General features: G+C 39.9%; 2 long non-coding RNA genes across 6 annotated transcripts; one reads left to right on the forward strand and one right to left on the reverse strand.

Moving 5' to 3' along the window:
• Window positions 1-1,851: 1,851 nt before the first annotated feature.
• LOC135113697 (uncharacterized) lies at window positions 1,852-7,507 on the forward strand. 2 transcript variants are annotated; one of them, XR_010274942.1, is made up of 3 exons: window positions 1,852-2,325; window positions 3,849-3,994; window positions 6,835-7,507. It is a non-coding gene; the product is annotated as an uncharacterized LOC135113697 (long non-coding RNA). The 2 variants fall into 2 exon arrangements; XR_010274941.1 differs by lacking the exon at window positions 1,852-2,325 and adding an exon at window positions 2,398-3,692.
• Window positions 7,502-21,124, reverse strand: LOC135113696 (uncharacterized). Of its 4 annotated transcripts, XR_010274940.1 has the most exons (5): window positions 20,588-21,124; window positions 20,072-20,179; window positions 9,367-9,481; window positions 8,240-8,327; window positions 7,502-7,752 (listed from the first exon to the last, which is right to left on the reverse strand). It is a non-coding gene; the product is annotated as an uncharacterized LOC135113696 (long non-coding RNA). The 4 variants fall into 4 exon arrangements; XR_010274939.1 differs by having other exon boundaries at window positions 20,072-21,072; XR_010274937.1 differs by lacking the exons at window positions 20,072-20,179; window positions 20,588-21,124 and having other exon boundaries at window positions 9,367-9,764.
• Window positions 21,125-21,250: the final 126 nt, after the last annotated feature.

The following is a 21,250-nucleotide window of genomic DNA, read 5'->3' on the forward strand; positions in this document are numbered from 1 at the left end:
AAGGAGTATTGTGAATTTGCTGAGGTTGAGTACAGGAAACTTCTCTCTCATAGTAAGAGTCGTTGGCTGTCACTATTTCCTGGCATCACAAGGCTGATAGAGATGTTTCCCGTTCCTAAGTCCTTCTTTCTTTCACAAGAGCAACCACCAACAGTAATAAAAAAATTCTTTGAAAATTAAATGAGTGAGATTTACCTCTGGTACATGCACTCTTTAATGGCTGTATTTCACACAGACATTCAAACAACTGAAAAGGAAAGTAACTCTGTTGTAGAAGTGCTGACAAATTTGGAGTCTGTGTGTAAAGTACTTGCAGAAAGAAAGAACCAGCATTTCATGTCTTTAAAAGTTAAAGGACTAATTGCTCAGAAGCGCACAGAAGGAAAAGAAGAAAAGTGTAACAGGCTCTGTGTTGAAGTAGTTAACCTGTACAACAGATGCTCAGAGTACTTAGCTAAGTGGATGAAACCACTGGAAGAGTTCTCTTGTTTCAAGTGGCTGGTCTTGAGTGAAATGCCAAACTGGACTGATGTGGAACCTTGTGTTGTATACTTGATAGACAAGGGAATAAAGCTTGATGATGTAAAGTGCTTTGACCAAGTTTGTAACTTGAGGCAGTTTGTAGAAAGGAACAAGAATGATGAAGACTTCAGTAAATTACCAGCACATAAAAAATGGACCAGATACTTTGAAGCATCAAAGAATATTGAATGCCACTCAGAACTGCTCAGAATTGCACAAATTTTTTTTGCTGTAACATCCCACAATGCTAATGTGGACCGAGTCTTTTCGCTGATGCAAAGTCAGTGGACGAAGGAAAGGAACAAGCTGAGTGTTGATACAATGAAAGGTATTCTGACTGTACAGTACAACTACCGAGAGACCTCTTGCGTTGACTTCTTCAACTTTTTTAAGTCCAACAAGGAACTACTTAAAAATATAAGATCTACAGAAAAATATGCATCGGCACATCAAGCAACACACGCAGTGGTTGAAGAAGAGTTAGAAGACAGCAACTAAGCTAAGTGGAAAAACGGAATTCAAGATTATCAGCCATATGCAAAGGTAAATAAGTTGAGTTTCTTTAAATTAATTTACATGTTTTCCAGTATCATATCAGGACCATAATCAGGTGTTAGTGAAGGTGTCCGGAATTTTGATAGTTCATATATGGCAACCCTACCTAATAGCAACCGAGTGGGAGCTTTAACTTCAAGTGGAAATTTCCACTCTTATCACGCACAATATCAATGCATTATTGGTTTGTGTTGTGATTTGTATATAAGTTGTAAAGTTATATTAAGGAGTAATTAAGGTTAATCAAGTACAAACTAAGTATTAGTTATTAAATCAAATAAAAACATGGTAAAAGTGTATGAAAGGCGTATAGCTTTTGTTTCTGACCAATGCTAGCTATGTACCGTTGGCTGTTATGTACCGGCTCCTATGTACCACTACCTTGGCTTATATGTATCATTGAAGGGCTGCTATGTACCGCCTATGCACCATCGCTTTGGCTTGTATGTACCAAACAAGGCTGCTATATACCAGCTACCAAGTAGGGAGATAAAAATTAATATTGTAAGAAAAAAAACGTAATACAAAAGTAATAAAACTAAATCAAAAGAACACAAAAGCATAAAAAAAAATAAAATGTATTTTCAACCAATAAAATCAATAAATTTCAGCATACAATAACAGACTTGCTCTTCAGCATAATCCATCAGTTCAGCGCACAGGCTTAGAAATGCATTGGTTTGTATGTGTTCTCTCTCTCTCTCTCTCTCTCTCTCTCTCATTTGTTGCACGGGTTTTCAAGGGTGTTTTTTTTTACGGTTCTAGTGACAGATTAACATAATTTCTACATTACTAACAGGAGAAACACGCTCTTAAAAGGCTGTAATTGAAGTGACACGGTTTTTTAAGTGTTTTTACAGTTCTAGTGACAGATTTACAACGTTTCTACAATATTAACAAGAGAAACACCCTTGAAAAGCCTGGTAATCATCTCTGTGGCTTTGAGAAAGTCATGAGAAGAGGGAGAGGGAGAGGAGCATTTTTAGTTGAGCCTATCCTGCGCTCGTTCGTGTTTGCCGCGGTGACCGGTGCAGCAGTACGTGAAATTTTCGTTCATAATCACGTAGCGGGTGTGGAGTGGGGAAAGGGAAGTAAGGATATTATTTGACATATAATTTGATAACATGTCAACTTTTGTGTGTGTTAGTATGTGTCTTTGTGGATGTGGTTGAAGGAGCAGTGACAGGTGGCGCTGGGGAGGGTGACTGGCTGGCTATCTGGCTGGTTACAGTGTTTTGGTCAGCACTGGTTAGTCTTGCCCCACACGTTCTATTAACCAGTGTTTCCGTATTCCTGGTAGCTTCTCCCTGCACCAAGCACCGCCAAGCTCTGAACCATTGGATAAACACATGGAAGCTGCCTTTAGCTATGAAAACATGACCAGCCATTGGTTTGGGACACCAGTTTAGGAAGATGTTAGGTTTAGGAAGGAGATAGGAAAATATTGGTTCTCAAATAGAGTGGTAGATGAATGGAACGGAGTCAGTAATCATGTTGTTAGTGCTAGGACACTAGAGAGCTTTAAGAGAAGATTAGGCAAGTTTGTGGATGGGGATAATAGATGGAAATAGGTATATTTTATGCAGGGACTGCCACGTGTAAGCCTGGTCGCTTCTTGCAGCTTCCCTTATTTCTTATGTTCTTATGTTCAACTCACAATCCCAGCCACAGCTAAGTTATTAGTTATTTGTAATTATATTTAGTGATCCTTTTCTGTGATGATGTGTTAGCTGGGAGATTCCTGAGTGACCCATAAGGTTTAATAGTTGCCACAACATTCAGACCTAAGGAAAGTGAATTATTGTTTCTGGCGTGGGGGCTAGCGGATGTAGGCTTTTAAGGATGCTTTCATGACTTTAGTAATACAGTAAAATCCCTCATATCCGGCATCAACGGGACCGCCGACATGCCGGATACTTGAATAGAAGTGAAATTATGTCCACAATCACCACCCTACATTCATGCATCTTACCATAACAAAGATGAGCTGATCGCCGTGCCGCGCGTCGCCACCCGCGCTGCCACCTCACACTCACCAACACACAGTTGTAGCATTGGGCCTGTAATTGTGACTCCTGATCTTTTCAAGCTGAACCACTCGTATAATACTTTGTCCATCATTTCACCACGATGATACTGCAGTGTGTGACAATTTTCCGCTGCCTTTGGGGTGTCGGTGGCTTTCATGTAATCCGGCTTTTCGTTTGGGATTTAATGTCATAAATAGTTGATGAGTCCACACCATATTCCGCCATTAGTTGCTGTCTGCTTTCACCTCTCTCTAATCGTCAACAAATGTCTACCTTCTGCTTAAGTGTAAGCACAACACGCTTCCTCTTTTCTACAACTTTAGGCATGATGAAGGCGCCAGGCGATAAACAGTGCACACGCGGGACCGAGTCACTGAGTAGACACAGTGCACTGGGCCGCGGGTGGCGCGAAGCAGTGCGCTCTGGTATGCCTCGCGCGGGAATTTTAATCGATTTTATGAGTACACATTGATTTTTATTGATTTTAAGGCTCGGGGAAAAATGTGCCGGATACTCGAATGCCAGATGAGAGGGATTTTACTGTACTTCAACAAGAATTTCAACCATGTAAGCAAAAACAACCAGGTAAACAGAATATGACGTTCCCTTGTTAACCCACACCAAGCCTTTCATTCCTGGCCATTCAGTATCTCACTATCACAAGTGCTGTGTAGTTGGAAGAGTTATTGTTGTAGGTATAACAAATTTTACACACAGCTTAGTTCTCTCCTCTCTCCCCAGCAATGGTCAGCGGGGGACGAGACTACTCAGGCCACATAGAGGCCAATGTTCACCTGGGCCTCGCCACTCCTGAAGATGCAAAGATTGTGATGGTGCGTGGCGACAACCTGTACTAGCACTACGGCTGTGACGGCTTCGATAACTGGGTGAGAGGTGATGCAGGTGATGACGGGGTCAGTATGGCAGGGTGGATGGTGGCAGGGAAGGGTGAATTTTTACTCTTTCACCAGTCTCTATTCTGGACAAAACTGTTTTTTTGGGGGGGTAATTTTCGGTATGTTTTGAATGAATCTGCATGTTTTTCCCACAAATCATTAGTTTTTATTCTTTTCCTCCGACCCCACATCCCCTCAGAAACTGACGTTTTTTAGTAAAAAAGAAAAGTAGATTAATACAAAGCAGACTGAAATCTACCAGAAAAAAATAGTTTCGTCCTCACAAATAAATACCACAGTAGTAACTCTCACAGTGTTCCCCCTGAGAGGACTGGCTGCCACTTGCCTGTAGCTGCCAAACAGCTGTCACACACCACCACCTAATCCAACCTAACCAAACTAACCTAACATCTGGCAAGGCTAAGAAATGCATATGAAGTCATTACCTTATTTATCTTCATAAAATCTGGCGATGCACTGGAATTAATTGAGGCAACACCCACTGTAGACAGATGTCTTCCTCAGACTAATTCAAATATTTCAAATTGAGCTGCTTCTCCCTCCTCAGGATGAAATAAAATGCTATGATTGGCTAAATTAATTCTATATTTTTAGCTGGCCAGCAGTTGCATTCTTAAAGAAAAGAACCAGTCACCATGGCTAATTTCGTGCTTGCACAACAAATGTGATACATGCACACAAACGAACTGTGTGCATGTGGAACTTTATTTATTTTATCTTTTTCTTTTTAGATTAGGTTAGCTTAGGTTAGATGGGAGATTTATGGATGCAGGATTCTTAGCTATATTCTTACCTAGATGAGGAATGTCACCCTCATCTAGACACAAATGAAGCCTCAGACTTTATGCCACCAAGGTCAGCTAGTGTGGCTTCACCAGAATGGCAGTGAACACTTCAATCAAACTCGTATAGGATGTGACCACAAGGAGATTTATGGATGGAGTGAAAGAAAATATGAAAGTGGTTGTGTGATAAAGGAAGACACAGAAAACTACTCGTAAGTGTATTGGAGAAGGATGATCTGTGCAACCTCTAATGGCAGCAGTCGAAAGGAGAAGGTTGATAGGATCAAGTTTGTGATCTACACGGGACTCTGGGGGGACTGGGAGAGAATTAATTTTCATTTAGTGTAATTAAGTATCATCCTATCTCATTCTTTATACCATGTCTCATCTCATTGCATATCCTCTCTGAGTGTATTAGGATGTGGAATTGTGTAAGGATTACAGGGCTTTGGATTAGAGTAAGGAAGGTATTGACTGGTGATCCTACTTAGGCTATTTACAATGAAATGGAAAGACTCCACACTTGGATGCTGCTGAGAAAATGTTTATTAGGGTATATTACCAGTTGTTAAGGCAAGTCTCCAGAACAACTTGAGACTGTTGTTTAAAATTTTTCCCCCTTGTCCAACTAACTTAGGCTCATAAAGATGCCTTGGTCTGTACAGTGACAGAATTGCTGTTCTTTTGGTGTGGCTCCCTTCCCAGCAACCATGACAGGTGGTAAAGATGATGAGACACCAATATGTACTATATGGTTTTTGGATGGGAGAAGCAAATATGGCAGTGGATTGCCTTGTGTGGGTCTTGGCCATGTAGCAATGAGGGACTTTATAAAACCAAAGTTGATTTTAATATCATAATCCCCAAAGTCACACCAGCTGCCCAGTCTCTTGATCACATAACCTTGACAAAGTTAATCACTAAACATTATAACCTAATAGTTACCAGGACGACTCTCTCCCCTGGACCCTCAAAATTGCACTTGGTGTCATGCATCAGTCTTGGCTTCATAAAAGTGTATGTCTGTTTAAAACTACTACTAACCAAAGCTCCAGGGGCTCCACAATGCTTCCAAAGTTGTTAACTGCCTTGTGGCAATTTTGCCAGATATTAATGAGTTTTTTTTTAACTAAATCTTGCCTACTGTTTGTCAATTTTGCCAGATATTAATGAGGTGTTTTTTTAACTAAATCTTGCCTACTGTTATGACCTAATACTAAGCAAGGTCTTCATAGATGCCTCAGGACTGTGCTATCATGCATCTCTCTTGGTTATATAGAAATGAATATTGTATTAGTTATGAATCAAACTTTATATTCTAATGCTAATAAGAGCACCCATAGAAAGCCCCCTGGTCATGCTGTCATGTATCCGTCACATAGCTCTCAGGGGCATTTCGATACTAAATTCAACCAAAACCATACATACTAACCCTAATTGGGTCAGGAAGTGGTCAGTAGAAGAAGAGAGATTAGATGCTACAGTGATGGATCACAACCCACCTGAATGGCAGCCAGGTGATGCTCAAAATCAAAGAACCACTTGTCCTTGCATAATGACTTGTGGTCTTGTACAACCCAAAAATATTACCAAAAGCTAATTTTTATGAATAGCTTCAAGTATGGGCAAGCTAAATTTCAAATGATTTAGTGTGTGTTGTCTGGAATTGTCATTATGTACACAATCTTTAGTACATGATCTTTAGTACACGAAGAAAGAATTGTGACAATAGCTTTGGCATCTTAAATGCATTTTAGGCTGAACCTGCCAAGGGAGAACTGGTATACACACATACCAGATACTGGTACCTAGACTAGAATTCCCAGCTATCTAGAATAATTCATGTTGCACTGCTAATATAATTTGTTGATCCATTGTAGGCAGATAGCAACAAGATCAGAAAATTAATCAGAAATTCACTGAGCAACAAGCTCTAAAAATGAATCAGAAAATTAGAAATCCACTTTTTCTGATTAATCAGAAATCCACTTTCAAAAATTATAATCATAAATCTTCTATCTGCAGGTTTCCCCACTCCTGGGATATCTCCCAGAACATAGGGTAAGGATAGCAAGACTACTACTACATTAATTAGAATTAAAGTACTTTATTTTAGGGTAATGTAGGGGTAAGGATAGTATTTTGGACATGGGGACCCTGACCTAATGTACTGTATATTATACTAAATACAGTATGTATGTATGATGGTGGTGCTACACATGTGTATAGCTTATGTAAACAAGGTTAATAAAGTGTAAAAAACATGGTTTTACAAAAAAAAACATACAAAACCATGGGTTTACAAAATAAAACCATATTTTTTTTTTATTTAATAAATTCTTATATAAAATTAAAAATTATTGATATTTTTTTATTTATAGATCACCACCAGGTTAGTTTTATTTATAAATCACTAGGCACCATTATTGCAGAGCATGTTAGGCCATGATGGGAGTGGATAGAGATATATTGAATTCAATGAGTAGGGTGTAGTACAAGATGCAGCAAGGGTTATGAAACACTTGTATACATGGTTTACTACTGGAAGTGATACCTCAAAGACTTCGGAGAACAACCAAAACAATACCTCGAAGACTCTTCAGAGAACAACCAAAACGATACCTCGAAGACTCTTCGGAGAACAACCAAGACAGGTTTCAAACAAATGGAATTTATAAAAAAAAATCAAAACTAATAATAGTCACTGTATTGGGGAGTCCTAAGACTTAGCACATACTGGGAAGCTCGTTACTCACAACACTGCAAGTCCACAGAGTCTGACACACTAAGTACATATTTAATTATTTTACATCAAACATTAAGATTCTCGATGGAGATTTTCTGGAGTTGCCACAGTAGTGTAGTTAAGGCTTGGTAGTGGTAGCAACTGCAGCAGCAGCACCACCACCAGAGATGCCACCAGTGTGGAGGGGGTTAGAAGACCTGGGGGAGAGCAAGGGTTGAAATGTCAGTTTTCATATTCAAAACGAAAGAAGTCACTCAAAATAGTTTGCTGAAATATCATTCCTAGAGGTCACAGACTTGCAAGATAATTTTATCATCTGAGAATCTGCAGTCATGGTAACACATTCACTGACCTGAACACTGATTTGTGCAATCATTATAGGTATACGAGTCACGTTTAGTATTCATCTGTGTTAATAAATTTCAATACATTTCTGCGAGTTTGAGTTCTTGTAGTTTAATCAGTATAATCATAAATTTATTATAAATGAAAAAATATTACAAGCCTTTAAGATGAACTTGGTCAAGATTTTGCTCCTAAATCTCAATACCAAACTGAAGACCATTCCAATGTTCCCAAGACTTGCCATGTAATATTTAATCTGGAAAAATACCTCTCCCAGTAACAAAATATGGAGACTTCTTATAATGTATGTGTGCACCACAGACCAGGTAATCCACCCACATTATTCCTTGCTGCTTGCTCCTGTGCACAGAACAGGTGATTACCATGACATTCCAGACAATGAGTTGGATGTGCAGTTACATTCCATCTGAAAGTGAATAAAGACATGTTGGAACAAAAAATCTATACACCTTCATAAAGGGAGGGAGTTGAGGCCGATTCTATGCACACATCCATGTTCACAAAGTACTGAAGTATTGAAGTGCATGGAAGTTAAACACAGCTAAACAAATTACGAGCGATGAAAAAAAAATCAAGGGTAAAGATTAAAAAAAAAAAAAAAAAAAAAAATTGGTAAGAGGCTGCCACTAGAAAAGCACTACAATGCCTGGCCAGGAATCAAGGGTACCAGCATGGAGAAATGTTCTGCTATGGTCTCCCCTTAAGTGACTTTGTGAACAGGTGTCCTAACAGGTCCATGAACATGCATGAAGTCTGTATTAAATTGAGCTGGGAGAGGATTTTTCTCTCGTATTAAATTGAGCTGGGAGAGTTTCTCTCTCTCTCTCTCTCTCTCTCTCTCTCTCTCTCTCTCTCTCTCTCTCGCAAGGACATTCAGTTGCAAGAAGGCAGTACAAAGACATTCTATTGGGTGAGGTCCAGTGATGGCATGGATAATGTGAATGCAATGCAATGCAATTTATTATGTGACAAGGACGCCGTGAGCTTTTGATGTGCAATTTCATGTAAATCTGTGCTGTGAATCTACGTATACGAACGAGACTGACAGTGGGAGGTGAACTAGGTAGTGTGTGAGGTGCCCATGGCGGCCACACATGGACGCCCGCACTGACAAAACCTCGCCCTTGAGGGAGCGAGACTCAATAAATGTCATGGTAACTCGGTAACGCGTGGTGACGAGCGACACGCGAGACAGAGCGGGGCTAGCGGGACTGAAGCTGGGTAGCGGGGCCGGGAAGGCAGTGTGTGGCTTGCCGTGCGTGGGAAAGGAAGCAGCCTCGCACGTGCTCAAGTTACGTGAGCGCGTGACTCCAAAGAAGCGATAATTTCTTACTAAAACGCGCTCATTTTATAACAAGTATTTCAAGTGTTCTAAGGAAAATTCTCAAACTGTCTATTTACTTGAAGCTGGATTCTACTCCCCCCCTACATCTTTAGCTACTAACGTATTATACTTGCGTGTGACGATCATCTTAGTTTTGACTCGTCGCCGCCACTATGTCTTCGTCCCCTCAGGAAGACCGATGAGTGCGTCGTGAAGGCCTCGTCAGGAAGCGAAACCTGAAAATTTACGGTGCTGTCATCAGGCCTAACTACACACACAAAATTTGACAACCCTGTACAAATAACACTCGAGAAAACAAACATTCTTAAATACATTCCTAAAAATAAACATTCTTCAACACATTCTTGATAGATCTTAGGCCAATCCAGTAATAGATAACAATTAAGTAAACACACACACACACACACACACACACACACACACACACAGGACCACCACCACCACCACCATGGGTCGTCGCTGCCGTGCCTGGGTGCTGGCCGCCACACTGCTCATTCAAGGTACTACTATTACATTCTGCTCATATTACTGTGATAGATGGCTTCCCACACCCCTTCCCCCTTACCAATGCATGTCATGGGCGAGATACGTGATGGATGAGTCCCGCTCCTCTCACCCCGTTTTCCCAACCCACTTGTTCCTCCCCCCCATCCCTACACACAAGTCCCTCCCCTTTCCCCTACCCCTTCTTGATTCCCCTCTCTCTCTCTCTCTCTCTCTCTCTCTCTCTCTCTCTCTCTCTCTCTCTCTCTCTCTCTCTCTCTCTCTCTCTCTCTCTCTCTCCTTCCTTCCTTGTCCTCACTTCCTTACTCCCTCCCCATTGCTCTTCCCCTTCCTCATATCCATACTTCCTCCCTCCCTCCCTCCCTCCCTCCCCTTCCCTGTCCTCACTTCCCTACTCCCTCCCCTTCCTCTTCCCTGGCCTCACTTCCCTACTCCCTCCCTCTTCCCCTCCTTTCCTTCCTTCCTTCCTTCCTTATCCCTGTCCTCACTAATTAAGCTACTCCCTTCCTTCCTTCCTTCCTTCCTTCCTTCCTTCCTTTCTTATTTGAATTTCCCAACTTCCTCCCTCCCTCCCTCCCTCCCTCCCTCCCCTGGCTCTTTCCCTTCCTCACTTCCCACGTACGAGTAAGTGGCAAGTAATTGTTTGTACCGTGTTGGCTTGCCGTCAACGGGAGTGGATGGATGGGCCTACGTAGGGCTGTACATAATAGATAATCCACAGGAAGTTAAGAGGAATACCTAGGAAGAACAAATCCCCAGGTAACTTCTTGTGGTGTAACGGGGAGTGACTTTCCTTAACTTCATCTTCTTACGAGTAACTTTTATGCGTGAATTAATAAAGCGACAGATCGGTGAAATAATTATACATACTCGCACATGAATCAACTAATATTCGAGAGAGAGAGAGAGAGAGAGAGAGAGAGGGGGGGGGGCCAAGTTCAACACCTACAGTACAAAAAAAAAGTTACACCACAAAGACTGTCGCCAAATTTTACACTACGTAATAAGTCGTTGTCTGAGAATTATTGCTCAATTAGTGTAACTTCTGCCGGTAAATCGAAGCGGATCATCAATCGTGGCTGAATTATGAAGCTCTCCAGGACATGACTCGGCTGGGGACAGGGAGAGGAGGGGCGAGGAGAAGACAGGCAAGGAGAGGTGGCTGAGATTTATGAAGACAACGCTTGCATTAAGTTTACACGAAGGAAATCAATGAAAATAATAGTATACGCTTAATGTTGTGCAGGGAATCACAGAAGCAGGGGCGGGTGTCGAGTGTCGCTGTTTCAGGGTCAACTGTGTGGTAACTATGACGTACTTCCTAGATAAAGAAGTACGATAATTTACGTTTTTATATGCAGAAAAAGGTAAAAGTGTTAATCCAAAGTATTTTTTAGAGAAGTACAATTACTGCAGTTTTTATATGGAAAAACGGCTAAAAAATAATAATGATCCAAAGTATGATGTACCTCTAAGATTCTTTAAGAGAAGTAGGCTAATTAAGTTAGGTACACAAAAAAAAGCGTGAAAACTATTAATCTTAATCCTAAGTACGAATGTTACACCCTCCTCTGTCAGCAGATTTGTGAGCACGGTCACCTGTGTGAAGCATTACGTACGCGTAGCGTGAGTAATCGTTACCTGTTGAATCCTTAGCCTGTAATAAAATGTCACCTGTACACTAATATAACTCACAAAGCCTTTTGAATAGCAGTCTTACCCGGAATAGATTTTAATCACGCGAGAAAACACGTAAAATATTTTAATCAGGAAAAAATCAAAGAACGTTTTTTTTTTTTTCTCCCTCTCTCTCGTCCTTTCCAGAACTTTTAGAAATTAAGCGGGCATAGAAAACGCGTGAAAACAGAATACTTTACCATGCATTTCCTCTCCATTATGAAACATGTCAGAACAGAAACGCTGCAAAATTTTACCTCACACGCACGAGTCACCTCCGTGTTAAAACATTAATTTGAAAAAGTTTAACATTTTGTTTCCTGCGCGTTTTAATCAGACACTCAGTGAGTCACAGATACGGAAACGTTTTAAAAATAGACCACGTTTCATTTGCTTAATTTCATAATGTTAATTTCTTCGCAGAAAGCTAGTAAAGAATCCGGATGTAATATCGACATTAAAGATTACAGTACATGAATGTTAAAAGGAAAGCGACACATACTATATCAAGAATAAAAAAAAAAATACTGTAATCTTTGTTTATTTTCAGACAGGAAACCTAGAACTTCAACTGGCGGAAACTTGTGCATCACTAACACGAGAATAATTAAACCATGACGCAAAGAGAAAGAAAAACACGGTACAAAGAATGGAAAAAAAGAATCTGTGCAGCCTTTCCTTCCGCATTAAGTTTACCTGCGGCGGGATCCACAACAGGGTTATCGAGATACCTGGTAAATTGCTTGAGTTACGCCGCCGCAACAACAAGACCATACGGCGCTGACCACGGTTACTTCTGGCCTTTACTCCTCTCGCTTCTTCCCACCACAGCCTTCCTCTAATCGCCTCGCCGTGCGTTACCCTGCCGCTCTCCATCCCACATGCGTCCGTAAACATCTTGATGGTAAAACACGAACTCAAACCCATGGGTTTCTATTTCGTAAAGCAGTTAATGACTTACTTTATAGAGTGATTATTGGATTCCCTATACTGAACCGCACGTGTATGCAAAATACTATACATATGCTACATAATATACAATTTAAGAATATGATAATGTGGTTCTAAAAAAAAGATACGAGGCCCCGAAACCGATCTTGACAAAGTACACAAATCTTACCATCATACGGTCAAAATTAAAAGGGAAATGATACTGCATAACATACACAAATTTAAGACGTAGATAATGTAGTTCTAAAATGTAATGTAGTTCTAAAATACGAAACATTATGAATTTAAATCCATCCTGAAAGAATAAGGTCCGCATCCAAACTTACACACGGCAAGAATTAATAGCGAAATATGATATGAACCTTATATTTACTACGGTCGGAAGCTTACAGTGAAAAAGCTTCCTTAATCGCGCGCCCCTATGAATGGCGGGCGCTGGGAGGGCGTTAAATCCCCTTAGGACAACTTAAGCTACTAGACTCGAACCAGCGACAAACTGTTTAACGAGGTAATTAACTAAATGGATGAAAAAAAAAAAAAAAACGAAAAGAATACACACAGTAACTCATTTTGAATCACTTGCATATATTTAAGCCATTTCCAGATTAAACTATTTCCAGGGAGAGGGCTTTTCGTACACACACACACACACACACACACACATCATAAGGGAGGACGAGTAGATTAAGTGTTTAAGGCGCTTTTCCAAGGCATATAAATTACCGAGCGTGGTTTGTACAAAAACTTATTCTCTCAATTAACGCGTGGAGAGATTGAATTCTGACTCTTAAATATTATTAAAGTCTTTTGTTATTTCTGAATTCAAGTACAAAAAATATTTATATATACTGGAGGCAAGAGTTACTAATTTATTGCTCGTATTCTGAAGAGACAAATTATAATAACAGCTGCTGGTTATAAAGACGAACAATCATAAATGCAAGTAGTACAATTAGTTAAAACATAGGCAGTTAAATAATAGCACACACACATTTTACCATAGATACTTTAAAGAGTAGAGTTAAAGAAATGCAGTGAAAAAGGACTAATTATGTAGGTATAATTAGACAGGTGACTGCAAACACCATTTCAGGCCTAAAATTCCGGACCATAATAATTTCTTGCCCCCGAAAACTTCTTATCTTTAACTTTTGAATAGAATACGAAGACTCTGGTTGCCTTCAGTCCCCTAAAGACACTGTTCCTTGCTCTTCCTAGACTCAAATCCCGATACAATCCTAACCTTTCGTAACACTCAGCCGGTCTCTTCTCCATTGCCTGTACCCCTTTAATAATACCTAATTGGAGATCCCGCATCGTAATTCCAGCTAAACGACCCCATATGAAATTAGCTGTTTTGTGTCCTCTGCGCAACAAGAGTTATTCCTCCTACACATCAGTATTTTCCTTCCATCCTTTCTTACTTCCTACGTTCGTTCCGTTCTTCCTTGTCTTGACTTCAAATTCCTATCTCCCACCCCTTCTTTCTCTTTCTTTTTCCTTCCTTCCCTTACTTTAATTCCTTCCTCCCATCCTCCTGTCCCTTCCTCCCTCCCTCCCTCCCTCCCTCCCTCCCTCCTTCCTTCCTTCCTTCCTTCCTTCCTTCCTTCCTTCCTTCCTTCCTTTTTCTTCCCTCCCTCCCTCCCTCCCTTTTCTTACTTAACATTGCTTCCTCCCATCTTTCTTCCTTTATTAGATAAATACTTTGGGTAAAATTTCGAATAAAAAACCTAACACAAAATCTAAGCAATATCAAAACACGTAAAAACAAAGAACCAAACCTAACAAATAAAACAGGAAAACCTCACCTATACGATAAAACTGCTCATACTACATTACAAAATCTCAATAAAAAAATAATAAAATTAAAAGCATAAACTCCCCCCAAAAAAATTCAAAACAACCTCCATCATTACACCCTCTATAGCAAAACCACTCATCCATCCACCAACCCACCACACACACACACACACACACACACATCGACAAAACATTATAAAACCACCCCACGTATACAACACCATGCAGAATCTTCATAAAATCTTGTCGGCAGCGTGTCTAAGGAAATTACACGCCATCCATCAGGGCTTAAAAGATAACACGGAGGACGCGACAAGCCCGTGCAAGCCATCCATGGTTTTTACTTTACTTTGATTAATATCCTTCGAAAAACAGTTGGCGGGGAGGGAATATACGAGGGGCGCGCCGTGGGAAGGGAAGGGAAGGGAAGGGAAGGGAAGGGAAGGAGAGAGAGAGAGAGAGAGAGAGAGAGAGAGAGAGAGAGAGAGAGAGAGAGAGAGAGAGAGAGAGAGAGAGAGACCAAAAGAATCCGTAATAAAGATTAAAAAACACTCAATATACACCACTACGGACATCGAAATAAGAGCAAAAACGAAACTTTAATAAGAAGAGAGAACACAAACAAGAGTAAAGATCATTAAAGGAAAGAAAAAAAGAAAGAGGCAGCTGCATACAAGGGGAAACTAAACTAAAGGTACTTGAAGAAACAAGCAGACAAGGCAATGCGAGGAATATCTTAATAGCGCAAGGGTGGAAGAAAACGAGAAGGAAGCCGAGAAGGAAAACAGGAATCTACGAACTGTGCATGGAAGTGAAGGGGAGACTCGCAGAAAGGATTGTGTGTAGGGAGAGGGCACGGAGACTAAGGAAATTATGTAAAGTGGGACACAAGAATAAGGTAGAAGGAGGAGGTGGAATACTCAAGGTTAAATGGGACAGGAGAAGGAAGCAAAGGCAGGTTAAGTAGATAAGAGGAGGGAGGGAGTAAGATGCGTGTTTAGGTGAGAGTTCAAGATTCCCTTGTTGTCGTTTTAGCAGGACACGTTCATGAAATTGAGTTACTTGATAAATGTGAAGTGTAAGGGTGTATGAATGGAAATGAATGAATTAAATAAGGCTGAAAATGAATAAGCGAGTCAATAGTAGTGAAATTAGATAGAAAAAAGTACGCATGGAAAAAAGTACGCGTGAAAAAAAAAAAAGGTAGATTTTCCGCGGTTTGACTTTGATTCCATTTGTCTCCGTTTCTTATGTGGAATTTTATTTATTCATTTATTTCATTAATGTTCACTAGGTTCATCTCTCTCATCACAATCCATCACACACCACAAAATATCAACCTCATCACCTCAGCCACCACCCAACACCCCATCTCCACCCCAAGTATAACCTGCGTATCATTCAAGTTGACACCGCCACAATATATACACCGCCACCATCACCACCAACACAGCAGGCTTAGAAACTACCACAACCAGGACGCTCTTATCAATGCAATCTTATCGGGAACACGTGGTAGGCTAGCTGAAGATACGATAGCCAGTATACTGAAGCTACATGCAGGCTACACGAAGGCTACATGCAGGCAGAGAGAGAACAGATTCAATTTGTTCCCAGTTTCGTCCCAAGAAAAACGAATACCGCGTTCATATCAATACACTTCCCTGCGATTCAACATTTTTTTTCTTCCCTCAAAGGTATCCACAATGCGAGGTTATCACTCAGATGCATTCAATTTTAATCTGGACACAAAAGAGAAATTTCAATGGGACAAATACAAGCAAAGCCTTTAATCGGATTGGAAGTTTCACAAAAAATTTCCCGACTTGATGCAACAGTAAAACCTCTGTGCGTCCTCCGAGTAACACCAGAACCGTTATAGACTCACACTAGGACAATTATATATAGACGTTAGAACTCAACAAACAATACTGGAATTCTTACGTGAACAGCTAAAATAAGTTACTATATAAAAATTTAGTCTCGATGCAACAGTAAAACTTCTGCCCGTTCTCCGAGTAACACCAGAACCATTATAGACTCGCTAGGACAATTACTGTAGAACTATAGACGTTAGAACTCCCCGCAATACTGGAATATACGTGAACTCAACTATAATAAAAGTTACTAGATAAAAATTTAGACTCGGTGGAACAGTAAAACCTTTGTCCTACCACTGAAGCAACACCAAAACCATTATAGACTCGCACTAGGACAATCATAACTATAGACGCTAGAACTCCAAGCAATACTGGAATCTTAACGTGGACTCAACTAGATTAAAGGATCTGAAAAAAGTTACTAAAAAGATTCGTGAACTTTACTAAACTAGAATAAAGCCTACAAAAAAGTTACAAGATTCGTGAAATATTTAAAATAAAGGTTACTGGATGAAAATGGAAAATATGTCGATAAAAAAAAATCCGCAAGTGAAAAGATTAACACCGGTCAATATTAAAAAAAAATGAAAAAAAAATAACCTAAAAATAAAACAAACCAGTAAATAAACAAAAATAAATCAAATGCAAGGTAAAACTGGTCAAAATACAAAATTACCGATACATGAACAGCACGTCAACAATTATTAGCAGCAGGCCAGTTAGTCAGTAATTGGAGTATTGATATTATGAACAGGAAGGCCAATATTATGAACACACAGGACGCGGACGATACAAGTTATTAACACTTGTACCGTAACACTACACAACGTCATTATATTATAGACGAGGCGATGGAAAAAGCAATATGCCGTCTGTTATGAATGGAACGGGTATTAGTGAAGATTATAAACATTTGAATGCCGGTAATTAGAGAAGAGGTGGGGAAAAAATACCTGTAATTATTAGGGGTATTGAAGACTGACGCCGCTTTCACAATGCTACCTTCTATGACACTGCTTTCACAATGCTACCTAACTACTACATTACTACTACTACCATACTACTATTACTACTACTAACTGAACATTATTAGGATATAGAAGACAACTAAACTGCTACTACACTGCTGCTGCTACATTGCTACGATTACTACTGCTACTAACTGATTATTAGGACATAAAAGACAAACACCATTACTACCACCATCACTGCTAGTATTATGATCACTATTTACCACTACTTCATTGCTAGTATTACTACTACAAGCTGCTGCTGCTACTAGTGCTGCTAAAAATTATTAGGCTATAAAAGAGATACATCACCACTACTACGATTACTGCTAGTATTATAACCACCAAGAACAAGCTAAGTAGTACCTTAACTAGTACTTTAACTACCTAATTACAATGACGTGACAATTACCACCATAACTATCATTAACTCCTACTACATCTAACGACCACTTCTACCATTATGACCATTACCAAACTATCTTCAAATCAGTGGCTGACTATCATGCCTATCGTGAACCATTGGCAAGTCCTCCCGATGACGAACGTTCACAAAAATAACAACCACATATGAACATCTATAGAAACACTTGCAGAAAATGCGAGATATGAATGAAGAAAAAAAAAAATATCCACACAAACATCGCAATACGAGAATTAGAAAAAAAAAAAGCGAGGAAAAGGGTAACGAAAAAAGCTACAGAGAAAAAGTGAGAAAAGAATGAAAATAAAGCAATCCAAACACGAGGACTAGAACCACAAAGGAAAAGAATAAGAAATGAAAGACACTATGCAACCCACAGACAAAAATACAGGAAAGACCTACATTGAAAAAAAAAACACGAAAATCTAAACGCAGGAACTAGAAACACTTCATTATGAAAAAATAAAAGATTGCATTTAAAACAGGAACAAACCAAGAAAAATCGAAAAAAACAAAAATATCAAAAAACCCGAAAACTAGAAAGACACAAAGCACTGTATTGAAGCCATATAGGGACAGACAGAACGAGGGAGGTGACGAGAACACGTGTCGGAGTGAATTGGAAGGTTTGTTTCATTAAAGAAGACTACCTTGGAGGAGCGAGGGAGCGGTGAGGCGGAGCGGAATGCCAGCGGGGAGGAACGTGTGAAGGAGAGGAAGTGATTAAGGCGGAGGGCGAGACTTTTTCAGCTTGTGGGAGTCAGACGAGAGAAGGAAAGGAAGGCGAGGAGGAAACAATGTTGAAATTGAAGCACATGCAGGCAGGAAAAATAGCCAGAGAGAGAGAGAGAGAGAGAGAGAGAGAGAGACAGTCAGCCAAACAACGAAGCAAAAATGTATAATCATGAATACACACACACACACACACACACACACACACACACACACACAGGCAGAGCAAATAAACAAGACACGGCCGCAGGAATGCCAAATCAACACTGTAATAAAAAATAGCAACCAGGTTATGTTATGTTATGCAGGTGAGAATTCCACTCTAATAAGTGCCGAGCAGGTGCGCGGCGGCGGCTTGGCAGGTGTCACTGAATCGGGCGGGAAATATTGCGAAGCGAAGCAGAGAGAAAGGGAGAGAGAGAGAGAGAGAGAGAGAGAGAGAGAGAGAGAGAGAGAGAGAGAGAGAGAGAGGGAAAATATCACAAGCCTGGCAGGAAAACACCAATGGGGAAAAGATACAAAAAAAAAAAAGGCGCCCCGAACATCAGTCTTGCACCGCTTCAAACACATTTCCGGAGCTTACGTAATAAATCATGCGTGAATAATTTTCAAAAGTATCTAAGAGTGTGTCATAAATTACCGCAACCAGGCACTTAGGGAGCCATCAGTGAGTCGTGACGGTGTGTGTGTGTGTGTGTGTGTGTGTGTGTGTGTGTGTGTGTGTGTGTGTGTGTGTGTGTCTGTGATACGAGGAAATGAAGAAGAAAGGGAGGCGAAGAGGATGGCAGGTGAAAAAATAAAGAAAGGAAGGGAAGGAAAATATAAGGACGCAAAGTGAAAATTAGGTGAATACGAGGAAGGAGAAATGAAGATGCCACGTGCGAACAAAAAAAAAAAAAAAAATAAGGGAGAAAAGCAAGAAATATAATAAGGACGGAAAGTGAAAATTACATGGATACGAGGAAGTGAGAAAGGAAGATGAAGAGGAAGGCACCTGAAAAAAAAAATAATAATAAAATAAAGGAAGGAACGAAGGTGGGGAAGAAGATATAATAAGGACGAAAAGGAAAGGTTTAATCAAGCAAGGATATAATTAGTGGACGAAGGAAACAATCGAGGAAGAAAAAAAGAAACAAACAAGAACCAGAATAACTACATACATGAAAAGAAGCATGGGAGAAAGGACGAAAACAAAACACGGAAAACAAAACACGGTGCAAACGAGGAGAAAAGAATGGAAGAGAAGAAATATGATTAAATTCTGACGTCAAGCATTATGCAAAGAAGGAGGCAAAAAAAAATAAGGAAGGAAGGAAGGAAAGAAGAAAGGAATGAAGAATGAAGGGAGATAGAGGAAAGGAAGTTCAAAAGCTAATGAATTGAAGCAAACCGAAGGGACTGAAGAAAATAAGGTAATAAAAAAGAGAGGAGAGGGAAGAAGTAAATAGAACAAGAGAAGGGGGAAGCAGTGCATGTAATGAAAAATAAGATCTAAAAAACTAATAAGGGGTAAGGAAGGAAGGAAAGGAAGAAAAAGGACATAAGAAATCTTGGACAACTTATGAGGTAAACGAGAGGTGTAAACTGAATCTAATAAACAATATAAAAAATAAACTTGAAAAATACGAATTGTTAAAAGAATAAGATTACTACATGAACTATAATTACACTACTTATATTCAACATGTAAGCAAGCCTAAGGGGGAAATAGGCCTAAGAGGGAATATTTTAACACTTGTAATAATAAAGTGACCAAAAAAGTCTTAAACTCTTGAAATGATAGTCTTTAAAAGTGCTTATATTCACAATAAATGCGTCCCACTTAACTAATAAATTCTGCAGCCGGTTTCAACACAACGCCAAGCAGCAAGACGAACAGCAGGACGAGACAACAGCAACACAACCCGCTTCTTCTAGCCGACTGAACGCTCGCCACTAGCAGAGACGAATACAAGAAATGAAGCAGTGAAACCTGTCTCAGTTTGGTGCTCGAATTCCGCGCAGTGACATCTAGTGATCAGAAACATAAGCATAGAAAATGGGTGATCTTTGTTTACACAAGAAGTGATGCTCGATACTACTTATTTAGGTAATTTATGTAAAAGATGGAAGCGTAATTCAGGTTGAAACAAAAGTACTGTGTTCTCTGATATTTTTCTAAATTTTTGTGTTGAAACGTTAGGAAGTATCCCTGCTTCTTTCCGTTTCTCTACCACCATGAAGAGAACAGTAGTGAGAAATTACGATGATCTGATTGCTGTAAGTTCACATGATCCTTACTGCAAGTCAGTCTTTCCCATAATCGTCTACAACTCCTAAAGGCATTGCTTGTATTTGACTTACTTGACTCCAGCTCCACATGGTTCGTTTTGTATCTCCTCCACTCCTCCCTGTCCCCGGCCAACGTCACCACCTCCCTCATCGTGTGGTCTCCCGCTGAGTCTGCTCTCATGAACTCGTCCATATAGAAATATCTTCAGCCATCTCTCCTCGCTCATTCTCTCTTTGTGTCCCAACCATCTTTGTCCGACTTCTGTGATATCCATTATTCCTCTCCTTTCACCTGTTTGTGCTGCAGTCTCTTAAAAAAGTGTACTGTTGTAGCTTAGCAAAGACAAAATCAACCTCATTTGTTTCTTTTTTATATCCATCCAAAGAATTTTTTTACAGTGATCTCAATGTTAACAGAAGACGATCATAGCAATAAAAGGGTTAAGAGCACCGTAACTCAATAATAAACAAGACAACACAAACTCAACCCCAAATGCTGTACACTACAACTAGGCAAACACAGCTAAGTAAATACACGTATTTATGCACACGGTAAACAAATAAGTCTCTCTCTCTCTCTCTCTCTCTCTCTCTCTCTCTCTCTCTCTCTCTCTCTCTCTCTCTCTCTCTCTCTCTCTCTCACACACACACACACACACACATACTTTTTTTTCTTTTTTTTGGGGGGGAGGGAACTATTTCATGCTTTATTATCTTCATTCTCTCTCTCTCTCT

Source organism: Scylla paramamosain, chromosome 26 (genome assembly GCF_035594125.1).
Source record: "Scylla paramamosain isolate STU-SP2022 chromosome 26, ASM3559412v1, whole genome shotgun sequence".
In the NCBI taxonomy this organism is placed as follows: Eukaryota; Metazoa; Arthropoda; class Malacostraca; order Decapoda; family Portunidae; genus Scylla; species Scylla paramamosain.